Below are 21,754 nucleotides of genomic sequence, written 5' to 3'. Positions count from 1 at the left end.
GTATTGACAAGGTAACATATTGTCTCTGAAAGTGTATCAAAGAATTCTGTTCCAAGTTTAGTTTTGTTTTTAAAAATGAAGGCCAAATTCAGAGTCTTCCCGGTACACTGTGTGCTGAATCAAAAGGCAGTTTATGGGGATGGAGAAAACATGAAATCTTCTAACCCTGTAGACAAAAAGTCGTCTACCGTTGTAGATGAAAGTTGGATTACGTTATTTAGAAGACTAACCGCACATAGATGAGAAGCATCGCCGTCAGCATTGGTCGCATCAGCAATGTTCGTATCGGATGTTACCTCCGAGCCTGTTGTTTCCTCTCGTACCTCAGCAGTAGCAATTTGCGTCTGTGAGATTTCAATGAATGCCGTCATCAGGATTGGTAGCTGCTGGAGACAACACACAGCATGGGCCGTTACCGGGTCCAGCAGAGTATCGATATCCGTAGGCATGACTGATGGGAGTGTTAGACAGATGTCTAGCATGCATTCTTCACCACAAAGCAGGCTGCGTAGAACAGGTAAGATGCAATCTTGCCAGATTGGTCTGCCTGACAGAAACCTTGTGGTATTTAATTCTCATAGAAGAGGTAAACCTAAAATTTGGACGATGCGCTCACGACACTTCATCTCCAATAGAGCTCTCTCTATGGTGCTTGGAGTAACGCTTATGATTCGGCTTGCCATATCGGAGCAGTAGGAGCAAAAATAGGATCCCTGAAACGAGTTCAAAAAGTAGTGGCAGTCCGCCAAACACAGAGTGCACGAAGTTGGGAATTAGTCCGAGGACTGCTTGAAAAGGTGCTAACAGTCCTGAACACACGGTCTTAAATACATGTACAATACCGCTGGTATCAGACATGTTCCAACATTTCTGAGAAATGTAGAGGGCAGTTTGTATTCAAAAGGGCATGTATCTCGGCAGAAGTGCTTGCGACTTGTAGGTCATAGGTTTCTTTGACCGAGGTCAGTGGCACAGTTTGTTGTAAAAGAATGGCTATCATTCTGCCTAGAGTATCAATTCGTATAGAAGAGATGTTCAGTGAAGGTCATAGAGGCGACTCCCTGACTGTCTGTATTTGTGGAAACAAGACTTGCATACAGCAAGTGACCCTGGATGTAACTGTTACTAGATATGGGATACCTGGCAGCATGCCACAGCAGCTGTGATCATTCAACATGAGGTAACTTCCATTCGAAAGTAGTCCAAAAATTGGATTAATCACTGCAGCTGGTGAACCTTGCAGGTGACAGGATAAGTTTGTAGTGGAACCATCGCGGGCCCCGTGTATATTAATACCCTGACAAAGGAGAGAACCGCTTAGTGCGTTTTCACAGTTTGTACCGCTATGAAACACTTCACGCCCCCCCACTCCAACATCTATGTGTGTAAGGTAAATCCCAAGATGTCTTGATGAATTCTTTACCCAACCTTTCATATTTGCCTGCTGGTATATGTTTTAGGCAATACTGAAAATGGAAAGTTGTAACAGGCAGAGTAATTTTACCATGTATGATCCACTCAGTAGCTGTTTTTTCTGCCAACGTGAATGGTAATTTTTCCAGTTTTTCAGTGCTCAGCACCGTATAGTCTGCTCCCCTTTGTGCCAGTTTGATCTGTTTATCAGTGAGATTGAATTCTGAAAACAGTGAAGTAGTGTTGATTAAACGCCAAGGCACATAGCCTGAACGCAAGTTATGGAGCGTCCAGCCTAATAGCATTATAGAACTAGTTGAGACTGACCATGTTGCAGCATGACCAAGTCTTGTTCCATGATGTCTATGGCAGAAGACCCAATGCTGTCTAATGAATATATCCTGGACGACAGAGTTGTTAACCCATTGTCTACTACAGAGAGAGATTTCTCTAAATTAATACGATCAATTTCTTGTATTCGTTCTGCAGTCTCTGCTTGGGTAATCTTCCATATTTCATTATAAGCAGCGTAGATACCGGCATATATGAAACGTTTTTGACGTGGTTTTCTCGGTCCTGGTAAGAATTCCCTAAGGTCTGCGCCTTCTTTAAGTAAAGATAAGTGTTGTTTTACATCCTGCAGTGTAGCTTTCTGTAGCCAATCAAGGCAGTGTTCTCCTACACTGTATGTTGTTACTACCCCTGGATGCTGTCTTTGAACATAGCGTGGGTCTGGCCTATTGATAGTGAAACCCTGCGTTTTGTTCAGGAATCGATCTTGACAGTTGTTTGTGTCTATGGGCCAGAGCAACCATTTTTTCTATTCTGGATCTGATCTGTTGTGAAGCAAAATATTATGTACGTCGACCTCCCCCCGTGTAGTGCTATTACTTGCAGGTATAGGTATAGATGGTGTGCTCATGTCTTTGATCTTGGCTAACCCAAGGCAAGACGTTTGTTGGACAGTGTCATTCAAAAACATAATTTGCTCAGGGATGATACAGGCTCTAAACAAAGCTTCTACCCCCTGCACCTGCCAATCTTTTGTACCCCAGACAGATTTTGTCTCAATGTTGTCTTTCCAAAAGTCGAAACCCTGTATAGACAGTTGGGCAATAAAGGCTGCAGAATAAATCTGTTTCGTATTGGTTAATATATTTTTCGTTCCTGTCTTGTTCATATTGTTAAAATAAAATGATTCTGGATTTCATAAGTTGAACCCTGAAAAATATGGAAATTTCATTGCAAAATTTTTGAGCTACCCTTTGGAGGTGTAGGATAATGTTCCCATTGATTATACATAAGTATATTTCTAGGTGATGCAGTTTTATGCAAGAAATGATGACCATAGTGGTTATAACAATACATTTGTTCATAGTCTGATGAATCCTCTTAATATTCATGATTTGTGAATACTACAGACATTTCTAGATCAGACATCATGTTATTAACAGTCTCGAAGTCCCAATCATCAGAAAAGGTACTAGAGGTAATAAAGTCACTTAATGAAATTTTAAATAAGTGTGGAATCTTCAAATGTTGCGACGGGCCAAAAATGTCATATTCAGTTCTGTCCCAAACTACCATCATGTATAGGAACGGCTGTGATGTTCACTGCTGACAAGTCTCTTGCTTCACGATGGGATGATTTGTGTGGCTGGAGAAGTAAGTTCATTCTTTTACTTGCTGTGTCCATTTGAATAGATCTTCCATTAATCAGCATACCCAGAGTGAATACCAGAGCTAACCAAAGTAGGAAGAATAATATTCCCAAAACAATCCATAGTTCAATCCATGGTGAAACCAGAAAAGTCTTTTTCAGGAGATGAAAAAAGTCTGTTGCTTGTTCTTTGAAAGTTCTTTGTGCTGGCGTTGTTTCTAGTTCACTTGGATCCACAGAAAACGTATCAAAGTTAATGAAATAGCCAGAGGCAGTTCTGTCAATGGTTGGAATTGCATCAGTATTCGTTGAAATCGCTGGAACCAGTTGATCACTTGTTACTTCGTTGTAGACAGGTGTATCAGGACGAACTGTTATTTGGGTCTCAAGAGGAACGAGTTCCATAGCTTTGTTGCTTAGTCCTTCATTTCTCACTGTAGAATCTTAAAAGGTGATGAGTCTCTCAGTTTGAACCTCTTGAATTGCTGCTAGCGGAGTGCGCCTGCTACATTGTCGGAGTCCACTTGGCCTACTGCTTAGTATTGGCCACATAGTGTGGTTTGATCAGGTCAATGCACACAAATCTTTTCTCCTTTTTACCAGCAACGGGCGGCAGTAGTACTGTTCTCTATCCGTGGATTGCTATGGACAGGTACTGGTTGTCTGTAAGAAGGCCCAAATTCCTTCTTGTCCGTGATCTTTTCTCTGACTAGATCACCAAGCTTTGGGATCCAGACAGGCCTTGCTGGGACGGTTGGTTTTTCCCCAGTGGTGGTTGGCTTCGGGAACACGTTGCTTTGATTCGATCTTAGTTCATTTAAGTCCTGTAAAACAGCCAAACGATCTTTGATATCAAACTTTTTATTTTCCACCACTGTGCCTTTCATGTCAAGGTCCGGAATAAACATTCTAGTTCCAAATAGGACTTCATATGGAGTGACACCCCCTAGAGAACTTCTTGGCAAATTATTTAATCAGTGTTGGACCCCATAAAGATGTTTGACCCACCCATCACCCGAACCTAATACCCTAGCTGTTGTAGACTGCTTTATGTCCCGGTTTTTTCTTTCCACAACAGAATTTCCCTCAGGATGGAATGGAGAAGAATACCGCAATGCTAAGCCCAAACTGGCCATGGTGTCTTTGTAAGCTCGAGAGCTAAACGCAGGACCCTGGTCAGAATGTAGTGTGCCAATTGCGTATGTGCCGATAAAGACTCGCAAATCTTTTATAACAGTTCGAGCATCAGCCGAGCGCTGAGGCCACATCCAAAGGAACCTTGAACACAAATCCACTGCGACCATGATATATTTATAGTTACCATCCCTTTGTAAGGGACCGCAGTGGTCCAGGTAAACACATGCTAATGGTTTATCTGAAATTAACAGGGGCGTCTGCGCAGGACGTTTCACAGTAGAGACTTTCATCTTCTGGCATATTTCGCAGTGCAAAACATAATTCCTGGTCTGGTTCCTAATGCCTGGCCACCAGTAGCTCTGTTTTAATAACCAATTGTCTATATATTTTGATTAACTCCTTGAGTTGAGCAAGTAATTCTTCATTTGACATTTCTTCAATGTCTGGATGAGGTGTGTAGCCGGCTAAAATCGGCCATGTTGCTCCTGGTCTACCTAGTGGACCAAGCCTGGTAATGTGATTGTTATGTTATGTTATCTGGGATTTGTAGAGCGCGCGGCTACTCCAAAGAGTGTCCCGGCGCTACGAAAAGACCACCAACAACTGACAAACAAACGCCCCCAGCCTCAGTGCAAGAAAAACCTATAGCTGGAATAGCCACGTCTTCAGATTCCGCCTAAAAGTCAGAAGGTCCGGGATCTGTCGCAGCAAGGGAGGGAGGTTATTCCAGAGTCAGGAAGCTATTACCTGAAAACATCTTCCTCCTACCCGTGAGAGCCTGACCCTTGGGGTCAGGGTCAGGCACTGGGTAGAAGATCTTAAAGAGCGCTGAGGCAAGTAAGGCTGAAATCTTCCCTTAGATATGGGGCCCCAATCCCATGAAAAGCCATAAAAACCAGGACTAGAGCTTTGAAATAAATTCTTTTTTGCACTGGAAGCCAGTGAAGTGAGGACAAGAGATGAGAGGTATGTGTTCTGGGCCTAGTTATGAACATAGCCCTGGCTGCCATATTCTGAATAATCTGCAGACGACCCAGTAGATATTCAGGAAGTCCCAGATGCAAAGAGTTGACATAATCCAGTCTCGATATCACTAAGGCCTGCACCACTGTTTTACGGTGGGATACTGGTAGAAGTGGGAGGAAGTTTTTCAGCATTTTCAATGCCCCAAAACATGTACCTGCCACAGATTGGACTTGCATCTTCATAGAGAGTGCAGAATCCAATTTGACCCCCAGATTTTTCACAGTAGTGACCTCAGATAGTGGGGGGGACATGCCCTGTGGCCACCAAGAGTGCGAGGCTTCATGTGGGTGAGAGCCAAACAAAATGATCTCTGATTTATCAGAGTTGCATTTTAATTGATTACAGTTAAATCCTGAAAAAATCTCCAAGAGGCAGTTCTTTATACAGGTCCCATCAAAATCAGAGCCCTTCTCGCACGTGAACAACAATTGAGTGTCGTCCGCGTATGATACTATTATAGCGCCATGCTTCTCGGCGAGAAGGGCAAGAGGGGCCATGTACAAATTAAATAACGTGGGACTGAGAATCGATCCTTGCGGGAGCCCCACATTCAAGGACGGGATTTCTGCCAAAAAAGGAGGTGCCCAGACTGTTTGAGAGCGGTTACTGAGAAAAGATATCATCCATTTCAATACCGAGCCTCCAAGCCCGCCCTCCTCAAGTCTTTGCAAGAGTCGCTTGTGAGGGATGGTATCGAAGGCCGCGGAGAGATTGAGTAGCACCAGAACCGCGCTCCCATCCCTATCTAACGTGGCTTTAACCGTCTCAGCAACCTCCAGCAGGGCAGTTTCAGTGCCTCTGAAGTGGCTCGGAAGCCCGACTGCCTGGGGTGAAGAAGATAATTGGCCTCTACAAAGTTTGTGATAACTTCATTCATATATTTCTCCAATACTTTCGAGAAAAAGGGCAGGAGGGAGATAGGCCTATAATTACTGATCTCCTCAGGGTCAGCCGTAGGTTTTTTTAAAAGAGGGAGGATTTTAGCGCTTTTCCAAATTTGAGGCATAAGGCCCTCCCGCAATAGGGTATTTAAAATAGTATTGACAGCTATATTAATCACTTCCGCTAGGGATGACAAAACTGTAGCCGGACAAGGGTCTGAGGGTGAACCAGACTTGAGGTTTTTCATAAGAGAAAGAGACTGATTAAGACTGATATTAGGAAATTGCAGGAGACGAGCATCCCTGCTGTGGCCAACTACCTCCCCCTCAAAGGGTTTAGCCTTAAAAGAGTTCTGAATACCTAGAATTTTTTCATGAAAGAAGCTGGCCACCCGCTTGGTCCAGTCACTGGTGGGGATGAACGGGCGACTGATAGAGGAAGGAGACGAGAAACTTTTTACAATAGTGAAAAGTTCTTGACTTTTATTGACTGCCTGTTCAATTTTGGTGGTAAGGAACGATTTTTTCCCCTCTCGAACTTTCTTATATTGTTCTTTTAGAGCTTTTCTATAAATGACTTTATCTGAGGGACTGTAATGCCTTCGCCATACTCGTTCCAGATGTTTACACGCACTTTTGCTGGTTTTTAAAGTAGTCGTAAACCAGGGAGCTGAGACTCTAGTAAATTTAGCTTCTCTCATAGAAGAGGGGGCAAGTTCCTGCGCCTGCTGATTTAGCCAATTCTCTAGGGAAAGTACATCCTGTTCGGGCTGGCCACTAAGATGGATAGGGCATTGGCACAGAGCGCTCTGTATTGCCTCCGGTGAAATCAGATGGAAAGGTCTAAAACTACTACGGGGAAGAGATTTACTCGTAGGGCACGATTTGTTGAGTTCCTTCCTGATACTGAAATTTATTAAATAATGGTCCTACGTTAAGGCAAGGGGAACCTCAATTTCAATCTTCATAGAGGAAAAGACCTGGTCTAAAGTGTGTCCTTTTTCGTGTGTGGGTAAATTAAGATACGGGATTAGGTTAAAAATGTCCAGGGATTCATACAGTTTTATAGTATCTGGATCTCGAACATTATCCATGTGGATATTAAAATCGCCCAAAACCAGACATTGTCTATGATTGGCAGCATTAAAAGCAGAAACCTGGCCTACAGACTCTAGGAACTTTCCAGCCGGGCCGGGAGGGCGATAAATCAAAGCCCCCGCGATCGACTGATGAGCCGAGACAGTCAAAAGGAAACCCAAACTCTCTGCACCTTCCAGATCTGGCAGTGATAGGGGGATACAGCCAAAAGAGCTCTTAAAGATTACAACTAAGCCGCCTCCCCTGCCCGTAGAGCGATATTTCCTTAAAATCAAATACCCAGGTGGAATAGAGTTGGCGATAGTGGGGTTGGAGGCTTCAGTGAGCCATGTTTCTGTCAAGAAAACCGCGTCAGGGTTGAGGTCAACTAGAACATCATATAGTTGAAGCTCATGTTTTCTCACGGAGCGTGTATTTAATAAAAAAGTCTATAAATGTTTGCCACTATATTCCTGCACAGACCTATGTGTGCAGACGGTAGATGTAACATCAGGTGGCCCCAGATTAGATGGAACTACTCAACTGCAATCTCTGCAGCCGGGTGAGGTCTTGCTGGATGTATGTCGTTACAACGCACACTTTTACAACGCATGCACTTACAACGCATTTTTTACAACGCAACATCCACTACAACGCATTCCATTACAACGCAGGACACTACAACGCATTTTTAAAAACTACCTTTACAACGCATTCCATTACAACGCATACTACCTTTACAACGCATACCATTACAACGCATAATATTACATTGGATTTAAGGTAAGTATTGGATAGTATAGGGATAAAAATTACTATTCTTACTCCAGGGGGTGCAACAGTAGGGTAAGTGTTGGATAGTATAGGGGTAAAAATTACTATTCTAGCTCCAGGGGGTGCAACAGTAGGGCAAGTGTTGGATAGTATAGGGGTAAAAATTACTATTCTAACTCCAGGGGGTGCAACAGTAGGGCAAGTGTTGGATAGTATAGGGGTAAAAATTACTATTCTAACTCCAGGGGGTGCAACAGTAGGGTAAGTGTTGGATAGTATAGGGGTAAAAATTACTATTCTAACTCCAGGGGGTGCAACAGTAGGGTAAGTGTTGGATAGTATAGGGGTAAAAATTACTATTCTAACTCCAGGGGGTGCAACAGTAGGGCAAGTGTTGGATAGTATAGGGGTAAAAATTACTATTCTAACTCCAGGGGGTGCAACAGTAGGGCAAGTGTTGGATAGTATAGGGGTAAAAATTACTATTCTAACTCCAGGGGGTGCAACAGTAGGGCAAGTGTCGGATAGTATAGGGGTAAAAATTACTATTCTAACTCCAGGGGGTGCAACAGTAGGGCAAGTGTTGGATAGTGTAGGGGTTTTAATGTAATATTATGCGTTGTAATAGTATGCGTTGTAAAGGTAGTATGCGTTGTAATGGAATGCGTTGTAAAGGTAGTTTTTAAAAATGCGTTGTAGTGTCCTGCGTTGTAATGGAATGCGTTGTAGTGGATGTTGCGTTGTAAAAAATGCGTTGTAAGTGTGAGGAAATATGAATTTTGTGATCAGTTATGTCCCCTATCGTAGACCCCAACGGCTCCATGTGCATGCTATAAGTACATGTATGTTCCCTCCAGTTCCAGTTATGAAGACGCAAATACATGTGCGTCCACCGTCAACATGTCCTCTTTCAGATCCGCCATGAATGGGTCAGATATTCCATTCCTAAGTATGAAAGGCCACCGACTTTATGTGGTTCACTTTCCACATTCTACAGATTCAGGCGAGTAGGCCCTGAATTCTGTCATCAAGCCTTTTCCTGCCTTCTGCCTCTGAAAGCTCCAGTCCGAGCCTGCATCCGTATCCATGAACTTTGGCCTACTCCCTGCGCGGCTAACGGTGCCTGATCCAGCCTGTTGCCTGCCAAAAACTGTATTTCACCTCCAAGATTATCTGCTCCGCTCCTCATCCGATGCATTCCTGTCTAGTAGTTTAGGTAAACATTCTTCCAGCTACCGTGCAAAGGGCCAGGCCTCACTGTCCTCATGCAAGTAATTCATAGCCCCTGTTATCATGGAAGATTCCTGCCCCCTCGCATTTCATGTAGACGCTTGTACACGCACTAACAGTCAGTATAGAATAGATTCCGTCCTAGAGACCTTTCCTTTCGGATAATACAGTTCTTTAAACATAAGATATTAGATATGATTTGGGATTAGGTTGACATGACCCCTCAGACTTCTGTCTCCACATGTAGAGCTAAATGTCAAGTCCCCTTCACCCTCTAGTTGCACGTCAATCACACGTCATGCGGCTGCGCACGCATCTCTGCCAAGTATTTCTGCTGACATTGCAGGATTCTCTTATGGATCCACCCACTTGTGACATCATGTTTAATGACGTATTTTAGTTACACCCATGTTTACGCCTTTTTTCGTTACGTATGTGTATCATATCGGTATTATCAGCTGTTACGCCTCTTGCATCTGTCTTAATGTAATGCTTTCCATATAAATACCATTACTTGTCAATAATGTATGGTCTTCCTTCCTGAACCCTCATGGTGATGGAATGTGAAGCCTGCAGTTCGAACTGTATTTCCTTTGTAGAGGAATAAAGCCTTCTAGAAACTCTAATACCACGGATTCTGCCTCTTATATTTACTGAGTTATTCTTACTAGACTTTACCGCATAAAAAATAGTACCGGTAATGAAATATTTACCACATAAATTGGCGCCCGAACAGGGACACTTTCTCCTCTCACTCGCCGGAGGTGCGTTGCAGGCCCGGTCTCCTGCCACAGCTGAACGGACAAAAACGCGTACCCGCAGGATTTCCTGTATCTCCCTCCGGCCAAGCGGGGGCGACTGAGGCTGCGATCAACACCCAGACGAGGCGGTGAGAAGTGCGAAGTATCCCGACCAGAGCCTAGCTGAGAGAGCAAGATCCGAGGTATACAGAGGCCCACCAGGTTCCGAAGTTCCGAGCCCAGACGAGTCGAGTCCAGTCCGGTCCAGTTTCAGTTCAGTTCCGAGGCCTTCCCTTCCGAGCTACCCGGTGAGTACCATTGCCGGGGAGGCATTTAAACGTGCACATAATCTGTGCCGGTCAAGACGGGTTTGGGTACACAAATCCGGTCTGCACTGTTTCAGCAGTGTATCTGTACTGTTTAGCAGTATATCTAGTATGTCTTGCATATAATTAAGTATTATTTAGTGTTAGTATTATGTCAGTAACTAGTTTCTTATTAGTTATCATCGTTCGTTAAACTGTCAAATGTTAAATGTTTAATACGTTCTACATATTGTGGTGTGAATGATTGTTTATTATTGTGTTTATTGTATTAAGTGTGTTCAAATAATAAGATCTAAAAATGCCGCTCTTTTCAAAACTAAGACAGATCAAAACTAGAAAAGGGGTACTCGAAGAAGCTGTTCCCATTCCACCTAGGGACACTCCAGGATATTTTATGTATCATAAACATGGCCTAGATGCCGTATTATTTCTTGATTTATGGGTGGACTACACCAAGGATTTACCAGAGAGTCAGAGATGGCCCGCAGCGGGGACCTGGGATGCAGATTGCACCATGAGAGTAGAAGAAGAATTATGGAAAAAGAAAGCCAGACAGTCACAGAAAGATGCCATTGAATTATGGCGTAAAGAATCATATAGACGTACAGAAAAAGCGCTCAGACAAGAAGAGAAAGGTAGGGAGAATTCGAATAAAACCCGAGAAAATTTATTAATTGAGGAAGGTACCCGAGTAAAAGCAGAACAAATAGATAGACAACGAAACACTCTTATGAATGGTATGTATCCTCTTCTGGCCGAAGGGTTACCTCAGGCTACCCCGGAAATACCAAAAGACTTGACTCCTCCATTACTCCCGATAAAACCACATCCTAAAACAGCAAAAGACGTTTTCCTTTCCTCTTATTTAGATGACGTAGCTCCCGAGTATGCTAATCCCATACCACACACACCGCTTGCCGATGGTGTACAACACCAAGAGCATCAGTCTGTATCCCCGCAACAACAAACTCCTACGCCCATTCCCACAGGTCCGTCCGTTTCTACTGCTTTTCCCGCATCCACAATTTCTATCTTACGTCCAACAAATCCTTTCTTGCCCAGCACCTCAGACGGTGCTACAGGAGGTACGACAGACATGTTTGCCACGCCGCCGCGAAATAAACAGACCCTTAGAGATTTAGCACTCCAACGTACACCCCAACTAGCGACATCCGACATGTTTAAAGAACATCTTGTGGATTGTAGATACGATCCAGTGCCAGGTAAACAGGACAGATTGCTACTATCATCACTACGTATACGACGAGCTACATTGTATTTAATGACGATACCAGGAATGGTTGAACACCTAGACAATATATATCACTTTGTCCAAACAGGGCGAGGCCCAGAAAGTATTAACGAAGCTATGGAATACCAGAAAGTGGATGTACAAAGACAACTACTACGTTTTTTCATAAATTGCGTGATCAGGAACCAAGACAGTTGACAACACATGAGGCAGCCACATCGACTGTTCTCCCTTGGACTCAAGAACATACACATGCCTTTGAAAGCTTAAAGAAAGCTCTATGTCAAGCACCTGTTTTAGCAACACCATGTTACAGTAAACAGTTTACACTCTTTGTTACAGAACGCGAAGGTACGGCCTTGTCAGTACTCACTCAGGAACAAGCAGGATCACACAAACCATGTGCTTATTTCTCTAGTACATTAGATCCAGTAGCTCAGGCTCTTCCTGCGTGCCTGAAATCAGTGGCAGCAACAGCTTTAGCAATCAGACAAAGCGATGCCATAGTGTTAGGACATCAATTGACAGTACAAGTACCACACGCAGTAGAGGTTCTCTTGAACCGCACACAAACACAACACTTGACTATAGCGAGACTCACCGGTTACGAATTGACATTGTTTCAGCCACACATAGAAATCAGACGTTGTAATACGTTAAATCCTGCCACACTTTTGCCAGTAAATGGAACAGATCCATTAGCACATGATTGTGTTGAAGTCATCACCATCACGACGAAACCCAGACAAGACTTGACAGACATCCCTTTATCAGATCCAGACTTGACATTGTATGTAGATGGTTCATGTATGAGAACAAGCACAGGAGAGTTAGTGGCCGCTTACGCAGTCACAACAGACAATGAAGTCATTGAAACAAATTGTATTAACACTTTGTCAGCTCAAGCAGCAGAGCTCATCGCTCTGACACAAGCCTGTATCCAAGCCAAAAATAAGAAAGTAAACATATACACAGATTCACGTTATGCATTCGGAGTCGTCCATGACTTCGGCGTACTGTGGCGAGAGAGAGGTTATTTAACTTCTCACGGTGCCCACATCCAACACGGACCCCTCATTCAAGCCCTATTAGACGCGATTCATCTACCTACTGCAATATCGATTATGAAATGCAAAGCTCATACGAAAGTTACCGATATCATTTCTCAGGGTAATGACCTAGCTGACAGAACAGCTAAACAGACTGCTCAGAACCAGACTCATACAACTGACGCGACAAAGACAATAGTTCTGACACCAACACATTGCATGACAGTTAAGGATCCCGCCCTTGATGTAATTGACATACAGACACATGCTACACCAGAAGAAATAAAGAAATGGACTGAATTAGGAGGGATCCAAACGGATCAAGGATGGATGACGAAGGAAAAATCTATATGGTTTCTTCCCGACTCTATGGTTCAAGTCATCATTAACACAATACATAGTCCAGCGCACCTAGGAGAAAAAGCTATGCTAGACAGCATTCAACACATTTGGTTCAACAAACACTTGCGAGCAGCAGCTAAACAGAAAGTACGTACCTGTATGATATGTTGTCAGTTTAATCCAGGTAAAAGCATCCCCGTAGAGCAGGGTGGATTTCAACCTCCCGATCATGCTTTTGAAGTCCTCCAGATGGATTATATCCAGATGGAACGATGTCGAGGATTCAAATATGTTCTCGTAGTTGTCTGTGCTCTTTCCCGTTGGACAGAAGCCTACCCGGTTTCAGATTACACTGCCCCGACTACTGCCAAACAGCTAGTTCGAGAATTCTTCCCACGATTCGGTTTGCCACGTGTTGTCTACTCAGATAACGGCCAGCCGTTCTCATCCGAGCTGATGAAACACGTTTCACTTCTGTTAGGTTACCAATGGAAATTCCACTGTGTTCGACATCCTGAGGCAGCAGGTCTCGTGGAACGCCATAATCAAACTCTGAAAATTAGATTGTCCAAAATATGTAGAGAAAAAGGTGTCGATTGGATAGTAGCCTTACCAGTTGCGCTCTTTTATATGAGAATGGTAGCACATTCTCGAACAGGGCTATCTCCGTACGAGGTGATCTTCGGTAGACCACCAAATATGTGGGGGACGCCTATACCTCGCAAAATCACTGATGTTGACTGTAATATGCTGACAGATTACCTGGCTTCCTTGATGTCTGCACTACAATCTTGTCGTTCACAGGTAGCTGCAGCTTTTCCCGATAACACTGAGGTGAAGCCCCATGACGTGGTTCCAGGTGACCTGGTCCTAGTGCGGAATTTCGACCGGAAGACCCAACTGGAGCCTAGGTGGAAATCGCCAAAACTTGTTCTACTAGCAACAAGGACAGCCGTGAAGATCGAGGGACGTAAAGGGTGGTTGCACTCGAGTCATATCAAGAAATTTTATGGACTACCGACCGATGTGAACACTCAGCCTTGTATTCCTTCACAGACTGATTCAAAGCTCCCCTTGGTTGAACCAACGGAAACTGAACTTTATAAACTAAAATTAAGGTCTAGCAAGTCAGGCAATTTGATTGTTTAAGTCCTCTCCAAGGTGAATCGGTTGAATTTGTCTCTGACATGTATCCTCTAGACTGGAATAGAGAAAGAAATCAACAGATGCAGCTTAAAAAGCATGCGTATTGTAAATCACTTCGTAGTCATTGCACAGTAACACTATTAATTTTGTTTTTTCTAAGTTTTCTGATCATTATAACTAGTATATTACTTTGTATGTATTACCCTATTACCCTATTTCTAAACATGCTTACAATGTTACTGCCGAACATTCTTTTAGCGAATTACCTCCGCATGAGTTGTCTTATAGATTTGCGCTGCGCAACAACACATTCATTAGTATGTTACATCACTCCCATCAGACCAGCAATGCTACAAATTGTTGGATATGTGGCCGACTCCCTCCCTATCAGAACCATAAGGGAGTTTTGCCCCTCTTTCCATATCCATTCACACACAATGGCTCCTGTGGAGCATGGTTTAGTTTGATTAATTCCCTAGATTCAAATTCCGCAGTTTATCAAGACAACTGGGTATGGGGAAACCTGAACCTGGTTTTGCTTAAAGTCTGCTACCCTAACAAGGAGGGACTTCCCAAAAGAACAGGAACTGATCTAGAAAATGAAATATATGGATTAGGTAATTTTACACTTAACCTCATGATCCTGAATGTTGAATCCGAAGCCACACCAATCTTGCCCGCTATGTCAGTATTCCCAGTTAAAGGGGAATTATGTGTAAGAAAGAATGGTTCCATACACGTGGGCCATAGTAAATGCACCACTGTAATAAAATTCAGTGATCAAGGCAAATCTACATTTAGAGCTTCCCGTCATTCCTACTTCATATGTGGCCAGACCGCATATATACGTCTACCTCTAGATTGGGATGGTACCTGTTACATAGCATTCCTTCTGCCACCTGTTTTCCTAGCTCCTCCTGATTACCACAGAAATACCCATTTAATACACAATAGACAGCAGAGAGATCTCCCGATCGTCGATTACACTGAAACGGCATGGGAGCAATACACAGATTTCAATAAAGGTTTCTTTCCTTATATAGGAACAGTCACTAATAGTAAACTGATACGTAGATTAACTAGAACCCTTGAAGCAGTAGTAAACGAGACTACGTCCGCCTTAGGCAATTTAACAGAAGAGCAGTCTGCTATGCGGATTGTTGTGCTTCAAAATCGTCTTGTCCTTGACGTCATCCTGGCTGATAGGGGCGGAGCTTGTAGGGTCATCGGATCAAGTTGCTGTGTTTTCATACCAGAAAATTCGCCGTCAGTATATAAAGCCATAACTCGCCTTCATAAGATTATAAGCCAGATACACCAAAGTCCAGGCACCTGGACTTGGTCCGGTTGGTTCTGGAGCGTGTTGTCAGCCTGGGGATGGAGGATCCTATCCTTCCTAGGTATTGGCTTTCTCATACTATTTAGTTGCTGCTTATGTCTACAATGTGGGCCAGCGATTTGTGGTCTGTGTGCCACATCGTGTATCCCGCCTCCAAGTTTTCGTTCAAGATCCCGGAAGAAGAAAGAAGAACAAATGATGCTATATGAACAGATCGATGGATTGATGAAGATCGATATCTCCTGAGGGTCCAGTTATGAAGACGCAAATACATGTGCGTCCACCGTCAACATGTCCTCTTTCAGATCCGCCATGAATGGGTCAGATATTCCATTCCTAAGTATGAAAGGCCACCGACTTTATGTGGTTCACTTTCCACATTCTACAGATTCAGGCGAGTAGGCCCTGAATTCTGTCATCAAGCCTTTTCCTGCCTTCTGCCTCTGAAAGCTCCAGTCCGAGCCTGCATCCGTATCCATGAACTTTGTCCTACTCCCTGCGCGGCTAACGGTGCCTGATCCAGCCTGTTGCCTGCCAAAAACTGTATTTCACCTCCAAGATTATCTGCTCCGCTCCTCATCCGATGCATTCCTGTCTAGTAGTTTAGGTAAACATTCTTCCAGCTACCGTGCAAAGGGCCAGGCCTCACTGTCCTCATGCAAGTAATTCATAGCCCCTGTTATCATGGAAGATTCCTGCCCCCTCGCATTTCATGTAGACGCTTGTACACGCACTAACAGTCAGTATAGAATAGATTCCGTCCTAGAGACCTTTCCTTTCGGATAATACAGTTCTTTAAACATAAGATATTAGATATGATTTGGGATTAGGTTGACATGACCCCTCAGACTTCTGTCTCCACATGTAGAGCTAAATGTCAAGTCCCCTTCACCCTCTAGTTGCACGTCAATCACACGTCATGCGGCTGCGCACGCATCTCTGCCAAGTATTTCTGCTGACATTGCAGGATTCTCTTATGGATCCACCCACTTGTGACATCATGTTTAATGACGTATTTTAGTTACACCCATGTTTACGCCTTTTTTCGTTACGTATGTGTATCATATCGGTATTATCAGCTGTTACGCCTCTTGCATCTGTCTTAATGTAATGCTTTCCATATAAATACCATTACTTGTCAATAATGTATGGTCTTCCTTCCTGAACCCTCATGGTGATGGAATGTGAAGCCTGCAGTTCGAACTGTATTTCCTTTGTAGAGGAAGAAAGCCTTCTAGAAACTCTAATGCCACGGATTCTGCCTCTTATATTTACTGAGTTATTCTTACTAGACTTTACCGCATAAAAAATAGTACCGGTAATGAAATATTTACCACAAGTGTAGTGCGTTGTAAAAGTTGCGTTGTAAAGGTTGTTCCCCGGTCTTGCTACCAGGGACATAGTAATGAGGGCTACACGTTGTATACCTGCCAATGTCAAGAAGGTTTGTAATGTTTTATGGCGCCTTTAAACCAGAGATCATGCTCCTGGTATGTGAGTGGAATTTCAATATCCTCAAAAGGAATATATTCCTCAGGTGGTTCATCTTCTTTGCAGAAGTAAAACATTTTAGTTACTGGATTTGATTCTGGGAATACTATCCATGAATAGAATACCTCTGTCTGGTGAGATTCATGTGCCTCTATCACAAAAACTGCTCTACCACCTCTTGGTGTTAGGCCATGTTTTATAAGTTTTAGAGTGATGGCTCTCCTTGAACTTGGAGCGATGATTTTCGCATTTTCATCGGTTTCATTAAAACCTGTATAATCAAAAGCTGCTGCAACATCGTCGGGTACAGCTCCACCGGTTCCGGTATTATTATCCCCGTTTAGGGACATTGTTTAATGAAAATTTGAAGAGCAAGTTTCAAGGGAACAAAGATAAGGTGCACAATATTTTGGAACACTGTATCCTTCAACGTTGAACAAACCAAACAGCTAATACATAGGATTTTTGTCATACTCAGCTATGGCGGATATTATCCCTACCCACTCCAGACGTCTTATGGAGTATTATGAGTAGGAGTCTCTGAGAAAAGCACGACTGAGTTACTTCAGTATCTATCATTAAATAAGTGCCTTACCAAACCGTTGGGCGCCATGTAGTGTAGTTCCTATATCCCTGATAGGCTCTGCGCATTGGAATAATATACACTATAGTTTTGACATAGGACTAAGGTCAGTATGTCTCTATCGAGTATATTAAACTTAATTACTTGTGTGTGTTAGCTAACTCAGAGGACACTAGAAAACTTCTTGAATAAACAAGAAGGCATTAGTTTCTGACAACCACATAAACATGACAACTTTGTTTCCCTTAGAATCGGAAAAATTTCAGAATCGTGGAAACAATAGATAGTTTCACTCAGTCAGTCGTGCATGCTTCGTTTCTACAGAATTACACAGAAATAGATAGACGGGCGTTTCAATAAAAAGGGATTATTGAACAGTCTTATTTCTCGTGCAAGACATATGAACTGCTACAATCGTAAGACAGAATGCGAAGTATAATATGTACAGCGTTAGCGGTAAGATAAAATAATACTGCAATAGCATGGTTTATAGCTATGACAGATATTCATAAAATACATACATAAATAACACAGGCTACAATGTTAATACTCATCTGATGCTTCTAGCTAGTTCTACCCCAGTGTACCTAACCTAAGTGTAGTACGAGGTAAGAAGTAGGGGCTGTTTGTTTATAGTCTAGTTTAGCTCTAGTTGCTAAGATTTGCCAAAAGTCCCTCTAGGTTCTAGTCCGCTCCATACCTTAGAATGAGTGAGGTTGGAATCTCTTTCCGAGTCTCGATCTCGAACACCCCGCAAGGGGAGTCAGATCACTGGAGCTGGATTCTGTGCGAGGAGGATGACAGCGTCTGGTCAGTGCGTGAGGCGGGGACTTGACTTCCTTCCGAACTTGCCGTGGCGAGCCGCGTCGTGCAAGTAGGCAGCAGAACCGTGATTTGCCATGGCAAGTGAAGGTATATTTATACCTTGAAGGTGTTTAGGAATGCCAGTATTGACGTAAAAGTCGGGCATAAGAACGTCATGAATGAACCCCTAAGGAATAGATGTTCATGATTAATAAATGAGTTCTTGGAGAAATCAATATCCAAGCAAGGGGAAGTCCTAAAGGCTTAAGAGTCTGGTTTTCCAAGAACTTGTTGTGACGTAGATGAACGGATGTAGGTGGCCATGCCTGTATTTGGTTAGCATGGAAAATGCCTAAATAAGGGTAGGATTTCTATGCCTAAATATGGGCAATGCGAATTGTGCCTATATAAGGACATAAATCGGGAAACCTATATACAGTATCTAACTCGTCACACAACAGCAGGGTATGCAGGTCTAGGGGGGTAGAGCATAGGTCGTGGTGCAGTGACATCACAGAGGGCAGGGTGTCCAGGCCCAAGTGTGTAGGACATAGGACCTGGGGCAGTGACATCACAGGGGGCAAGGTGCCCCTTCCTGCACATAAACAATCTGAAATGGCATTTTTCAACTTCTATGTGCGCAGCATTAGCAAGCATAGAACGTCTAAAAGTTATTTTTCTTTAAAGATTATTTAAGTGCAGGAAGGGATACCTTCCTGCACATAAACAATCATTAGAGGAAAAAAACTGAGAAGAAATTAATACATTTCTCCTCATTGCACCTTTCTACGCCTCCCCTAGGGAGAAGCAGCATTCAGACACATTTCCAAGTTTACGATTTCTCATAAATCAGGAAATGGGTCACGTTCCATGGGTGTTGCTTGGGAGCACCCACAGCAACACCCATAGAACGCCCCTTTCACTCAAAGTGCTGCATATAAAGGCACCGTATTTACAAGGACAGGAAAAGTCACGCAGGGTGGCTTTTCGTGTCCTTGTAAATATGGGGCAGAAAAATGCGTCGCCGGTGCACCACAAAAAGTGACGCACTTTCAGCGCAAGGGACTTATAAATAAGCCCCTCGGTGTTTTGAACATCTGTCATATCGCATTGTTCTTCAAGTTTACCAATGGTGGGTGTGCTACGGTCTCTTTGACGTCAGTCATTTGTTTTTGGTGTGAGTGTGTTTTTGTTGGGGACTCCTTGTTGTTAAGGTTGTTGCTCAGGAATGCTCCTATTTTCGTGATCTTCTTCTGTGAAGAACTTCGATGCGTTTCCCCGTTGCTCCCCTGTAGGCATTGTTTTTGGTGTGGTGTGTGCTGATATTTGTTGTCTAATGATGTTGAAGAGTTGTTTGAGGAGGTTATTTGCTTTGTGTAGCTGCGATCAGAAGAAGTTGGCTTTAGTTTTAAAGGTGTGTTTTTTCTATCTGTTTCTCTCCTGTTTAGTTTAAGGCTAGAGGGGAAGAGGCCTCGGCTCCAGTCTCCTTCCGCTACGATAAGTTGTCTTCTTTCTTCATTGAGGGGCAGATTCATCAAATACTTATGCAACGCAACAAGCTACTGTGCTGCGCTGTGCTGCATGAAAGGGAGAGGACAGGAATGCCTCAAGTTTACCGTTACACTGCATACTCCTGCCCTCTGCCTACATCATGGTGCGTGGGTGCCTGTGTTAGAGGCAGGATATTTTGGTGCAGGAAGGAACACTTTTATGCACAAAAATAATCCTCTGGGGCTTGTGCCTTCTTTTTTTTGTGAGCTATAGAATGCAGAATGCAGCATATGTAGACAGGAAAAAACGAGGAGAAATAAGAATATTTCATCTCGTTATGTCTCAGCTGGGGAGACATAACATTTTGACGCATTTCCAGGTCTACCATTAGAATCCATGGGTCGATCCATGGGAACACCTCCAGTCCACCCATGGCACGCCTCCCTCGAGCAGAGTAACTCAAGGCTGCGACTTGCACTGCGTTGCATTACGCCAGATCTACCAAGCACGGCAGAGCTACACACGGTGGCCGTGCACTGCTTGGTAGGTCTGACTTCGGGCTTGGGTTTCCCTGCATTACCCTGCGTGACGCAAGCACAACACAACCCCTTGATAATCTAGCCCGCTTGCACTCGATTGACCTTCATGTATGGTTTACCACTTTTCAAATAACTTGAAAGTGACCAGTTTTCTTACTCAGGTTACAGTTTGCCCTGAACTGGGCAATTTTTATTATTGTCCAGTGTGTTTTTGAGCCTCATCCGTACCCCCTGGGTGTTTTTCTTCTGTGTTCCTGTGTGCCTGCTCATACTTGGATTCTGCCTCCTGTGCGTTCTCCACCACTGCTGTGTCCTCCTTAGTAACTGTTTCATGGTGACAGCATGGAGCGTTCAACGCTTTTAGCAATGCCCATGACTTCTAAAAGCGCTGCATCTCTACAGCACAGAAGTCTTTACTGTATTTTCCTTGAAGAACACTTACATTGAAAATGTTCTCTCTTATATAGGTTTCAACCTTGTTTTCAAAATTGCAAGTGGATGCTAAAATTCTCAAAGCTGAAACAAACTGTGTTATGTACTCCTTTATGTACTCCTTATGTACTCCTTTACGTACTCCTTATGTACTCCTTTACGTACTCCTTTACGTCCTCCTTTACGTCCTCCATTGCGTACTCCTTTACATACTCTTTTATGTACTGCTTTAGCTACTCCTTTACATACTCTTCTATGTCCTCCTCTACGTACTCCTTTACGTACCCCTTTAGATACTCTTTTATGTACTCTTTTATGTACTCTGTTATGTACTCCTTTATGTACTCCTTTACGTACCCCTTTACGTACCCCTTTAGATACTCTTCTCTGTACTCCTTTACGTACTCCTTTACTCTTTTATGTACTCCTTTACGTACTCCTTTACGTAATCCTTTACATACCCCTTTAGATACTCTTTTATGCACTCCTTTACGTACTCCGTTATGTACTCCTTTACGTACTCCGTTATGTACCCCTTTAGATACTCTTTTATGTACTCTTTTACGTACTCCGTTATGTACTCCTTTATGTACTCCTTATGTACTCCGTTACATACACCGTTACGTACTTTCTTCACTGTTCTGATCCCTTTCGAAGACATTTTCTCGTTCTAGCAATACAGGCCGTCCATCTTTTCTCAGCCTTGCTAGAGCCTCGCAATACTCACCCCAAACGAGGAACTGCCCCTGGGGGGCAGCACCCTCGGCGAGTTGTCACAAGCGTCTTGCTCTGAACGCCTCAAACGACTGAACACCACCGCTGGCCTTCTCAAAGCATCAGACCGTGAAGCCTCCATCACAGTGGGGAGTGCTCAAAGCGCCAGAGCCCTCGTTTCCTTCATTGGGGACTTGACCGGGTCTTGTATAAATGCGGGTGGCTGTGACTCTTGTTGGAATGTCACCATTACTCCTGCACTGTTCTGACGTGCATTGGTAACCCGAATAAAACAATACTGTGTCCTC

The sequence above is a fragment of the Triturus cristatus genome, chromosome 11 (genome assembly GCF_964204655.1).
Source record: "Triturus cristatus chromosome 11, aTriCri1.1, whole genome shotgun sequence".
Taxonomy (NCBI): Eukaryota; Metazoa; Chordata; class Amphibia; order Caudata; family Salamandridae; genus Triturus; species Triturus cristatus.
Note: the sequence above shows the minus strand (reverse complement) of the source record.